This window comes from Pseudoliparis swirei, chromosome 20, assembly GCF_029220125.1.
Source record: "Pseudoliparis swirei isolate HS2019 ecotype Mariana Trench chromosome 20, NWPU_hadal_v1, whole genome shotgun sequence".
Classification (NCBI taxonomy): domain Eukaryota; kingdom Metazoa; phylum Chordata; class Actinopteri; order Perciformes; family Liparidae; genus Pseudoliparis; species Pseudoliparis swirei.
The window spans coordinates 23,325,294-23,337,749 of NC_079407.1; positions in this window are offsets into that span (position 1 = coordinate 23,325,294).

Here is a 12,456-nt window from a genome sequence, read left to right on the forward strand (position 1 = left end):
TAACACAAACACTGGTGTTGTGATGCTTTGTGGTGGGCACAGTTATTTTTTGTCTAGACACATTACACCCTCTATTTTGAGGGGTTTTTTCCGGAAAGATCGCAGCATAAGTGTTGGGAAAATGTTTCGGCTCATTTTTAGTGCCTCATCACCCCAATCAATCCGATTATATTTCTTTAAATGTTCCTGCTGGAATGCATCATCCAATGAGATCCAAAATAATTATCAGGATAAATAGATACAAACAAGCCCAAATATGATCGAATTTATACAAATTAATAGATACTTATGTGTCATGTACTGTATATGTGTATATAGATGTATGTGTAGATGACCATATAGAACTATAGGAGTTTGAATCTGTGTGTGTGAATCTGTGTGTGTATGTATTATTCATAATCAGAAATTCAATCAATTGAAGCAGTGAAAATAAATTGTCTGATTTTCTCTATTCTTCTCATGAGTCCACCTTAATCCTTTTCTACAATATTCTGGAGTCGTGGACGGAGCCCAGACATTTGTTATGAGGCAGGTGGAGTCACAGATCATCTAAAATGTCATGGGTATTGTATACTACACGAGTATTGTACAGTAAATGGGTATTGTACAGTACATAAATATCCAACAGAAAGCAATTGCAATGTCCATGACCCCTCTTGTCATGTGATTGTTTTTATAGCAACGTAATTTGAGGAATATGATGTCCTGCACATTAATGCTGTGAAAGCATTTTCATTAAAAAAATCTACCTCGTTTTGATGCTCCAGAAGGTAAATAAATGATTCCTTGTGGGCAGGATCGATATCGCTCCTAAAGGAAGTCGTCATGACGTGATATCGGATCTTGGCGATCTCGAAGAAATGAAAATTATCCAGCTAACTACGTTAGCCAGCTACGAGGAATAGGGCCCTGGCCTAGTATTTTATTTATACTGGTTTCTATTTGTTCAGCACCACCATGGAGAACCTTTTTCTTTCAATAAACCCATCTTGTTCAAACTTTACTTCAACTTTGGACTCTTTCACATTCTTTGATTGCCGTGCGTTCGTCCCCTAGGCGAGACCAAAGGGATCCCGTAACAGAAGAACAGGGTTATGACGTGCAACGCAGCCGCGGTTACGTGGTATCCATCTTAACCACTCGTCCACCGGGATGCCCCCCCCCCTTTAGTATTTTCTGGAAATGTCTCTAGAAAGACACACATCCGTTCGCACTGCATGGAGACCAGATGTCCGCTTAATACTAGACACATTGTTGTCTGATGCAAATCTCTGAACTACAATGTGGTCAGAGGTGATCGTTCCATTTCATGGTCTGAAAGACTAGTGGTAAATGAAGTGATGTGTATCATTTCAAGGAGATCTTCAAGCAAGATGCACATTCATTAACTGAACTGTATATATACATGTATGTGTGTATATATGTATATATATATTTTTAATACTGGTGTTGTATTACAACTCATTATGTTACACTCCTTTTCTACAGCTTTTGCAACGTAATGAGTTCTTTAGTTACAAAAGAACTCATTAACTGAACTGTATATGTATGTGTGTGTGAATATATATATACACTACCGTTCAAAAGTTTGGGGTCATCCAGACAATTTCGTGTCTTCCATGAAAACTCACTTTTATTTTTCAAATTAATTGAAAATTGAATAGAAAATATAGTCAAGACATTGACAAGGTTAGAAATAATGATTAATATTTGAAGTATTAATTTTGTTCTTCAAACTTCAAGCTCAAAGGAAGGCCAGTTGTATAGCTTATATCACCAGCATAACTGTTTTGTACCATTAGAACACTGGAGTGATAGTTGATGGAAATGGGCCTCTTTACACCTCTGGAGATATTTCATTAGAAACCAGACGTTTCCACCTAGAATAGTCATTTACCACATTAACAATGTATAGTGTGGATTTTTGATTAATGTTATCTTTATTGAAAAAACAGTGCTTTTCTTTGAAAAATAAAGACATTTCTAAGTGACCCCAAACTTTTGAACGGTAGTGTATATATAAATATATATATATATATATATATTATATATTGGTGTTGTATAACAACTCATGTTACATTCATTTTCTACAGCTTTTGCAACCTAATGAGTTCTTTAGTAACTAAAGAACTCATTAGGTTACTAAAGAACTCATTAACTGAACTGTATATGTATATGTGTGTGCGTGTGCGTGTGCGTGTGTGCGTGCGTGTGCGTGTGTGTGTGTGAATGACAGTGTCTGAGCACCTACATTTCAATAACCGGTACATTGAAAGAGAAGTGAGGACTTATTTTCTTTCAACACGAATAGAAAGAGGAACCACGGGTTGTAACCTCTCTTCTTCTTGAAGAACCGGGGAAGGAAGTGTTGTCTCTTTAAGTTGTGTCTTTATTTTGTAATCTCTCTGCCTATAATGCATAGATTAGTGGATTTGTCATGGCCTCCATACGCTTCAAACTAACTGGACTAGATAGCGTGTGTTTTCTCTCTACATCTGTCGGCTGAAGCTTTTATAGTGTGAGTGCTCCAAATGTCCACACACGCAAAAACCTGCCGTCTCTTCCTGGCTCATCCCACGGCCTCCATTATCTCTTCTCAAGTCTTTGAGGTCTTGATAATGAATTTCACAAACAGTGTCCGCTTCAAACAGTCTCTCCTCTAAAGCATCCATTATGTTGCATTTATTGGTAAACATGAAAAGTGATGAAGAAATATGTAATTGTGATTTTTAAATGTATTAATATTGCAATATGATTCATAATGCGAGTTGTTTTTCTTTACAAATTCTCATTTTTATGGAAGAAATTATTTTAATATTATGTTGTGTTTTTTGTGGGGAACTGTACCAACAAAAGATGTTTGGGAAATTAAAATAATTTAAAGTGTTTTGTTCTTTTAACAATCCTAAAATACAGTTCAATTTGGAAATGTGCTGTTTAGAGAAAATCAAATGTTGATATGTGCGTGAGTTTGGCATCGTAGTTTTCCTTCGGCATGTGGAACGAGATAGTCTCAGACGACATCCTTGCCAGGCGAGATCTGTTTAGACAGACTACAGCAAGCAAATCTCATGAAATAACAACTTCTGATAGCAGAGAACATATCTTCCAATGTTTGAATAACAAACAAGTCAAATGAGTCAGTGCAGGCCTGTCATGTCGTCTCCAGGATTGGGAAAGCGGTGTCTGTCTGTGTTGATTTCCACTGTTCCGTATCTTTGAGTGTGTTACTTAATGCCTGTCAAATGTCTTTCAAAACTCTATATTACCATATTCGGGTAAATAGTTTGTTCATGCACTTCTTCAAAAAGCACATCATTTAAATAAAGTCTGTAATAGGTGAACTGATAAGTTGTCTTTTTTTTACTGTTTATTTTATTGAACTTTGCTTTAATCAAAACACAGAGTAACTAGAATGGGCACTCGGTAGAGCGCATACCTTCACATATCACAAGATTGGGCATTGAATTATGAACATGTTGGCATTCGTTGCATGCCAATTGGATACAAATTGACCGTGCAATGCAAAGGTAACAAGAAGCATCTTCATGTACTGCTAAAAAAAAGTTACATTCCTGGTTTTATTGTGATATAAAAATTTTTTTTAAAGGTGCAAGATATGAGTTTTGCAACATTTTTGATTGCCTCTTAATGGCTCTCAACATGGCGACGACAGCTAGCAATGCTAAAAGTGCAAACAACGGCCAACGTGCGTACAGAGCTAACGGTGTTCACCTGAGGGGGGAACTGAAGCATGCGCGCTCTCTGCGATGACGCTGGAGGTCAGGACGGCGTGATCGGCTGTAACCCGGCCGTGTCAGAGCGGTCCGGAGCAGCGGACGTGAGCTAACTAGCACTTTAGCTTATCTCACGTTAGCTGGAGACGCTTGAATAACACCACACACGCGGAGGGAGAGCGACTTCATTTTGTTGTTTGAGAGCCGATACATGTAGGCTACGTTCTCTGCAGGAAACTGGAACCGCACACCTCGATTTCCCGCACAGCCAATGTTATCTGCCGTAAAAACACATCTAAATGTAGCCTCATGTTCAATATCCTGAATCTATAGCGAGCGAGCACATTCTCTTAAGTGCTTTCTTCAAAGTGCTGGAGGGGTCAACCAGCCGGTGCCTAATTTAAGTGATCAAGATGTCGGCCAGTACGTATACATACTACACTGTATGGAAAGATTAAGTGAGCATGGTAAATACAGACTTCCTAATCTTCAGGTTAACACATAACACAACTAGAACGGGCACTCGGTAGAGCGCATACCTTCGCATATCACACGATTGGGCATTGAATTATGAACATTTGGGCATTAGTTGCATGCCAATTGGATAGAAATTGACCGTGCTATGGTAAAAAGAAAATGTTGACCTTTTTATGACCTTGACCGTTGACCCCAAAATCTAATCAAATGGTCCCCGGAAAATAACCAATCATCCCACCAAATGTCATGCGATTCAAGAAGATGTTGACCTTTTCATGACCTTGACCTTTGACCCTATCGATGCCAAAATCTAATCAAACGGTCCCCGGATAATAACCAATCATCCCACCAAATTTCATGCGATTCGGTTTAATACTTTTTGTGTTATGCGAGTAACACACATACAAATAAATAAATACACGGCGATCAAACATAACCTTCCGCATTTTCAATGCGACGGTAATTATCAACAGAACTTGTTGACATGCAGGCAAATACATTCTAAGTATTTTTCGACCCGTGTGTTTGTGTGGTCTCCTCTTGTTTACATGGGCAGCATCTCCATCTCCATTTTAAGTCTTTACACTCGGGGTCGACCCATTGAGCAGTGTTTACCGTTGTGTAAGCCAAAAGCTGCTTCGCATCGCTGGTGTTTTGAAAGTTAGATCAAACAACGAAGAAGGACATGACGTCCTGAAAGGAAAAACATCTCCGCATTGTGACGTGCACAGCTCATTAGTTAATTTCCTGGTTAACATTTCTAACATACTTTATTCGTATCAATTGATCAACACACGAATGACAACAAATATGGACAATCGGACCATGTGTGTAGAATAAAATATACTTTCTCTCTCTCACACACATGTATGTTTCTACCCAGAGTTTCTTCACGGGGCTCTATATTTAAAATATTTCATCACGCACAATGTTAAAAGTGACCTTTACATAATCAATTCAATTCTCTACAGATTTTCATCTCCGTTCCAGCGAACATTCGGCTTTCAATTTTACAAGAAAGAGCACGTACCTCCCTCGGGTCGCACATGTTTCGGGATTGCGTTTCATGTGAATCCCGCTCAGTGGGACGTGATGTATGATGTGTTGTTCTATTCCTAAAAAAAAAGCTGACAATCTTTGTTCCAGTTCGCATCAGCCAGCAGATGCTGGTGCATGATATCACAAGCCAGAGATCGACATGCAACACCTCATTCATTAAATATGTGGAACGGAGCATGGTTTTTCTCTCTGGGTTTCAATTGGAGGAGAAAATGATGCTTACCAGACCAATCAAATCCCGATTATGGGGAGGCAGGTTCAGCAAAAACAAACACACACACAAACACACGTAGGCAAACATAGGACAATGCATTTTAAGTAGAACAGTTTCCATATGCAGTCAGCATTTTCTAAACTATCATCAAGGGCAGTGTGCAGTGTGTTTTCAATCTGATGTAATGATCCTCGTCCATCCATGAATCATTCATCTATCTATTCATCCCTTTTATCAATTCACCATCACCTTCGGTCCATCATCCATTCATCTTTATGGCACGTTTGAGTCACCCCGTCTATCCACCTTTTCAATCAACAACAAACACTTGTAACGTTGTATAGCGTAACGTTGGGTAAGATACTTTGTTCCGTGTCTGCTCTGCCGGCCTCCTCCCTCCGTCTCCCTTGCAGCTTATATATAGAACAGAGACAATCAACCTGATTCCCCACACCTGAGGCCAATTAGGCCTCTTCCTGGCACCTGTTCCCCTGAGCCACGCCCCCTCACACCTCCAGAATCAGAATCAGAATCAGAAACAGGTTTATTGCCAAAGAATGAATGTTTTCACAAACAAACGAGGAATTTTTTTTGGTGGAAGGTGTAACATTTGGACATGACAAACAACAATCAACGCAAGGAGGGAGGAGGAGTGGGAGGAAGAGGAAGGAGCGGGAAGAAGGAGGAGAGAGGAAGGTGGAAGAAGAGGTGGTAGTCCTGGGGGTGACAGTCAGTCAGTCCCGGGGTCCATTGATGAGCCCGACCGCCGTCGGGAAAAAGCTATTGGTGTGGCGGGAGGTCGTGGTCATGATGGACCGCAGCCTCCTCCCGAGGGAGGGACTCGAACAGGAGTGTCCAGGGTGGGAGGGTCGGCGACAATCTTTCTGGCCCGCTTCAGTGACCTGGAAGTGAACAGGACCTGGAGGGAAGGCAGATTGCAGCCGATAACCCTCTCGGCCGGGCGGATGATGCTCTGCAGCCTGCGCTTGTCTTTGGCTGTGGCTGCAGGGTGCCAGGCGGTGATGGAGGAGCAGATGATGGACCCAACGATGGCCGTGTAGAACTGTACCATCATCTTCCCTGGCAGGTTGAATTTCCTCAGCTGCCTCAGGAAGAACATCCTCTGCTGGGCCTTCTTGGAGATGGAGCCGATGTTCAGCTCCCACTTGAGGTCCTGGGAGATGATGGAGCCCAGGAAGCGGTAGGACTCCACAGCGTCGGGGGAGTCACACAGGATGAGAGGGCGGGTGGGGCTGCATTCCTCCTGAAATCCACAACCATCTCCACTGTCTTCAGAGCGTTCCGCATCTGGTTGTTCTGGCTACACCAGGTCACCAGGTGGTCAGTCTCCCACCTGTAGGCGGTCTCGTCCCGCCAGAGATGAGTCCAATGAGGGTGGTGTCATCCGCGAACTTTAGGAGCTTGACGGACTGGTGACTGGAGGTGCAGCTGTTGGTGTACAGGAGAACAGCAGAGGGGAGAGAACACAGCCTTGGGGAACCCGTGCTGGTGGTCCGGGAGCCTGAGACGTGTTTCCCAGCCTCACGTGCTGCTTCCTGTCGGTCAGGAAGTCTGTGATCCACCTGCAGGTGGAGTCGGGCACGTGCAGCTGGGAGAGCTTGTCCTGCAGCAGGGACGGGATGATGGAATTGAAGGCAGAGCTGAAGTCCACAAACAGGATCCTGGCGTGGGTTCCTCGGGAGTCCAGATGCTGGAGGATGTAGTGAAGGGCCATGTTGACTGCATCGTCTGCAGACCTGTTGGCTCTGTAGGCGAACTGCAGGGGATCCAGGAGTGGGTCGGTGATGGTCTTGAGGTGTGACAGGACCAAGCGTTCAAGGACTTCATGACCACAGAGGTCAGGCGACGGGCCTGTAGTCATTGAGTCCTGTGATCTTGGGTTTTTGGGACGGGATGATGGTGGAGGCCTTGAAGCAGGCTGGAACGTGGCATGTCTCCAGGAGGTGTTGAAGATGTCGGTGAACACCGGAGACAGCTGGTCCGCACAGTGCTTCAGGGTGGAGGGGAGCAGGTCCGGGCCCGCTGCTTTGCGGGGTTTTGCTTTTAAACAGCCTGTTGACGCTCTCTCAGGATGACGAGGCGTCGCTGAGTTGATGGAGGGTGCTCCAGAGGTGTGAGCCCCTGATGGGCTGGGGAGGGTGGGCTGATGGTCTGTGGCTTGTTGGTGGGGCTGTGGGGATTGTCTCAGGACTGCTCCATTGTCTTTCAAAGCGGCAGTAGAACTCATTTAGCTCGTCTGCCAGAAGCACATTGTTCATGGAGTGGGCTATTACCAATCATCCCACCAAATGTCATGCGATTCAAGAAGATGTTGACCTTTTCATGACCTTGACCTTTGACCCTATCGATCCCAAAATCTAATCAAACGGTCCCCGGATAATAACCAATCATCCCACCAAATTTCATGCGATTCGGTTTAATACTTTTTGTGTTATGCGAGTAACACGCATACAAATAAATAAATACACGGCGATCAAACATAACCTTCCGCATTTTCAATGCGACGGTAATTATCAACAGAACTTGTTGACATGCAGGCAAATACATTCTAAGTATTTTTCGACCCGTGTGTTTGTGTGGTCTCCTCTTGTTTACATGGGCAGCATCTCCATCTCCATTTTAAGTCTTTACACTCGGGGTCGACCCATTGAGCAGTGTTTACCGTTGTGTAAGCCAAAAGCTGCTTCGCATCGCTGGTGTTTTGAAAGTTAGATCAAACAACGAAGAAGGACATGACGTCCTGAAAGGAAAAACATCTCCGCATTGTGACGTGCACAGCTCATTAGTTAATTTCCTGGTTAACATTTCTAACATACTTTATTCGTATCAATTGATCAACACACGAATGACAACAAATATGGACAATCGGACCATGTGTGTAGAATAAAATATACTTTCTCTCTCTCACACACATGTATGTTTCTACCCAGAGTTTCTTCACGGGGCTCTATATTTAAAATATTTCATCACGCACAATGTTAAAAGTGACCTTTACATAATCAATTCAATTCTCTACAGATTTTCGTCTCCGTTCCAGCGAACATTCGGCTTTCAATTTTACAAGAAAGAGCACGTACCTCCCTCGGGTCGCACATGTTTCGGGATTGCGTTTCATGTGAATCCCGCTCAGTGGGACGTGATGTATGATGTGTTGTTCTATTCCTAAAAAAAAAGCTGACAATCTTTGTTCCAGTTCGCATCAGCCAGCAGATGCTGGTGCATGATATCACAAGCCAGAGATCGACATGCAACACCTCATTCATTAAATATGTGGAACGGAGCATGGTTTTTCTCTCTGGGTTTCAATTGGAGGAGAAAATGATGCTTACCAGACCAATCAAATCCCGATTATGGGGAGGCAGGCTCAGCAAAAACAAACACACACACAAACACACGTAGGCAAACATAGGACAATGCATTTTAAGTAGAACAGTTTCCATATGCAGTCAGCATTTTCTAAACTATCATCAAGGGCAGTGTGCAGTGTGTTTTCAATCTGATGTAATGATCCTCGTCCATCCATGAATCATTCATCTATCTATTCATCCCTTTTATCAATTCACCATCACCTTCAGTCCATCATCCATTCATCTTTATGGCACGTTTGAGTCACCCCGTCTATCCACCTTTTCAATCAACAACAAACACTTGTAACGTTGTATAGCGTAACGTTGGGTAAGATACTTTGTTCCGTGTCTGCTCTGCCGGCCTCCTCCCTCCGTCTCCCTTGCAGCTTATATATAGAACAGAGACAATCAACCTGATTCCCCACACCTGAGGCCAATTAGGCCTCTTCCTGGCACCTGTTCCCCTGAGCCACGCCCCCTCACACCTCCACAGCTGATCCTAACGACACCCAGCCACCACGGCATGTGATGACTTCCGTGTCTTGGTTGGTACGGTATGTTCACACACCGGTCTGCTCGTATGTCTGTTTTTGAGCTTGCCACCTGCTGCGTATTTAAAGATGGCAGTCTGGTTTGTTTTATCCGCAGTGCATCTGTAAACCCCCCCCCCCCCCCCTGCACTTTCCATCCACATCTTTGTCTTGTTTTTTTTTGTCACTTACATTTTGTATTCATTTAGACATATTAACATAAAACAAATCAAAAAAAATTCTGACAAACATAAAAATATATATATATACATACATATACATTCATACATATACACACACATAAACATATATACACATATATATATACAGGACTGTCTCAGAAAATTAGAATATTGTGATGAAGTTCTTTATTTTCTGTAATGCAATTAAAAAAACAAAAATGTCATGCATTCTGGATTCATTACAAATCAACTGAAATATTGCAAGCCTTTTATTCTGATTTATTGCTGATTATGGCTTACAGCTTAAGAAAACTCAAATATCCTATCTCTAAATATTAGAATATCATGAAAAAGTATACTAGTAGGGTATTAAACAAATCACTTGAATTGTCTAATTAACTCGAAACACCTGCAAGGGTTTCCTGAGCCTTGACAAACACTCAGCTGTTATAAATCTTTTTTTTAACTTGGTCTGAGGAAATATTAAAATTTTATGAGATAGGATTTTAGAGTTTTCTTAAGCTGTAAGCCATAATCAGCAATATTAAAAGAATAAAAGGCTTGCAATATTTCAGTTGATTTGTAATGAATCCAGAATGTATGACATTTTTGTTTTTTTAATTGCATTACAGAAAATAAAGAACTTTATCACAATATTCTAATTTTCTGAGACAGTCCTGTAAGTGTATATATATATATAAATATATATATATTATCTGCACTATTGATTCACAAGATAAAAGATGACATTTTCTTCATATATTTCTTAATTTTTTCATATATATATATATATATATATATATATCTACATACACGTATACATAGACATGCACACACAAAACAGGACACAAAGATATATATATATATACACATACCTACATATATACATATACATAAATATACACATACCCACATATACACATACCTACATATATATATATATATATATATATATTTGAGGTTTCTTGTTGTAATTAACGGGTAAATTAGAGCTTTGTTTGTTTGGGAGGGAATGAGGGCCGGAGAGATGAAATGAAACTGAAAAACAGATGAAAACAAATATCTGCATGCCTTTGTTCCAGCGAGCTACCGCCCTCCACCAGCTGTGTAACTGTGCATCAACACTTTCATTTAGAGAGTGTAAAACACAGGGACAATTGATCTCCATTACTCCAACCGGAAAATAGAACATTGGCACTACGCTAATATCATTATGTTCGGTCAATAACGGCCACAGGAAGCAAGAGATTAGAATTACTGAGAGTAGAAACAGCAGCAATGCAATGTAATTACTATGCAAGCCTTATTTTCTTTGGTTGTGGTTATTGTATTAATGCGCCGTCTTATTTTAGGTGTCATGAAAAGAAACCATTAAGGGGAGCAGCAACGGCTCCTAGGGACTTTCACGATTGCATCCTGTGACATTTTATATCCATCCACCAACATGTGTATGTACTTATTGCTTTTTATGATGGGTTTTTTTAAGGATTTTATGATGAAGCCAGTATTTGATCGTAACCTGTATGTTTATTGCTTTTTATGATGTTTCTGTGATGACCTTTTTCTCCATTAGTGAAGGCTTGTAATATCTGGCCACATGGACCATGGTTGAAATTTAGCCTTATAGCTAAGACTGACATTTATTTACATTTACCCCTGGGTTGATTGATGTGTACAGTCCCTGTTCAAATAAATAAATTAATGAAATGAACATATCATCACAGCAATGATCCGTTATTGTGTTTTTTTAACAACTCTACCAATGGATAATTCAGCTTTAAATGTCACACACACACACACACACACACACACACACAGGTGTTTCCACAAGTTCGAGCAATACACTGCCGACAAATCCCGCGGAAATATTAAAAACTACATGTACCAATAAGAAGGATAAAGATGTGAAAATGTACAACAATACGAGGGAAATCAGACACATCCTGTTCCCACACCGACAAGAGGGGTAATCAGGTAACAGGAGGTAACACAATCACCAAAAACGTAAATCAAATACTATCACCATCCAGAGAAACCATGTGAAGCAGCTGGCGGCTGTAATTGTGTCCTTGGGTCAATCGGATCAATGGAAACGAGCTTTAACATCTTACGTGTTTAGACATTGAGGTCGCTCTCATGGGAACAAACAGTTACATTTAGAAAATGACACAGCAGAGAACTTCAGATTTGGATTTTGAGTCCACTTCTTGTTGGAATGTGTTCACAAACATTTGAATGGATCTCTAGATCCGTTTTAGTTTGTAACGTGTTAATTTAAAAATGTGTTGTAAGGGAAACATGGTAACGAAGACTCAATTGACAGATGTAAGATGTCTGAATATTTGTGACGGTTGATTCCTCAAACATTTGAATAATACTGATGAAGAATGTCTAATAATGAGTATTCACTGATGTATCGAGAGTCGCCCAGCAGGCCGTATTCTTGTATGCAAGTAGTAATAAAGTAGGACATTAAGGACAGTATGTATTTCCCTTTTAAGGCTTTTTCTCTTTTTCACTACATTACACATATTTTCACGGTGATCCGTAAACTATAAAACAATATAAAGTACTTCAAATATCATTATCGCTGTCTACAATTTTTAATATGATAGAACTTCTGGTGAACCTGCTTTCTGAGTACTTTAATGTGTTTACTACTATATGCATCTATATCTGTTTGAAAAGAAGATGGCATTTCTATCTAGAGTCATTAAATGTGTGTATTAAATGAGAAATATTTTTATTTTGTTGCATTTCTACCTGTTATTCAGTATAAGAATCCAAATAAATCTTTCCCCAAAGCGTCCTCACTGTAGCACGTGCTATGCTACGTAGCCGCTATTGTCAAGTTGCGCAACTATTTGACAGCATATTTCTTAACCCTTG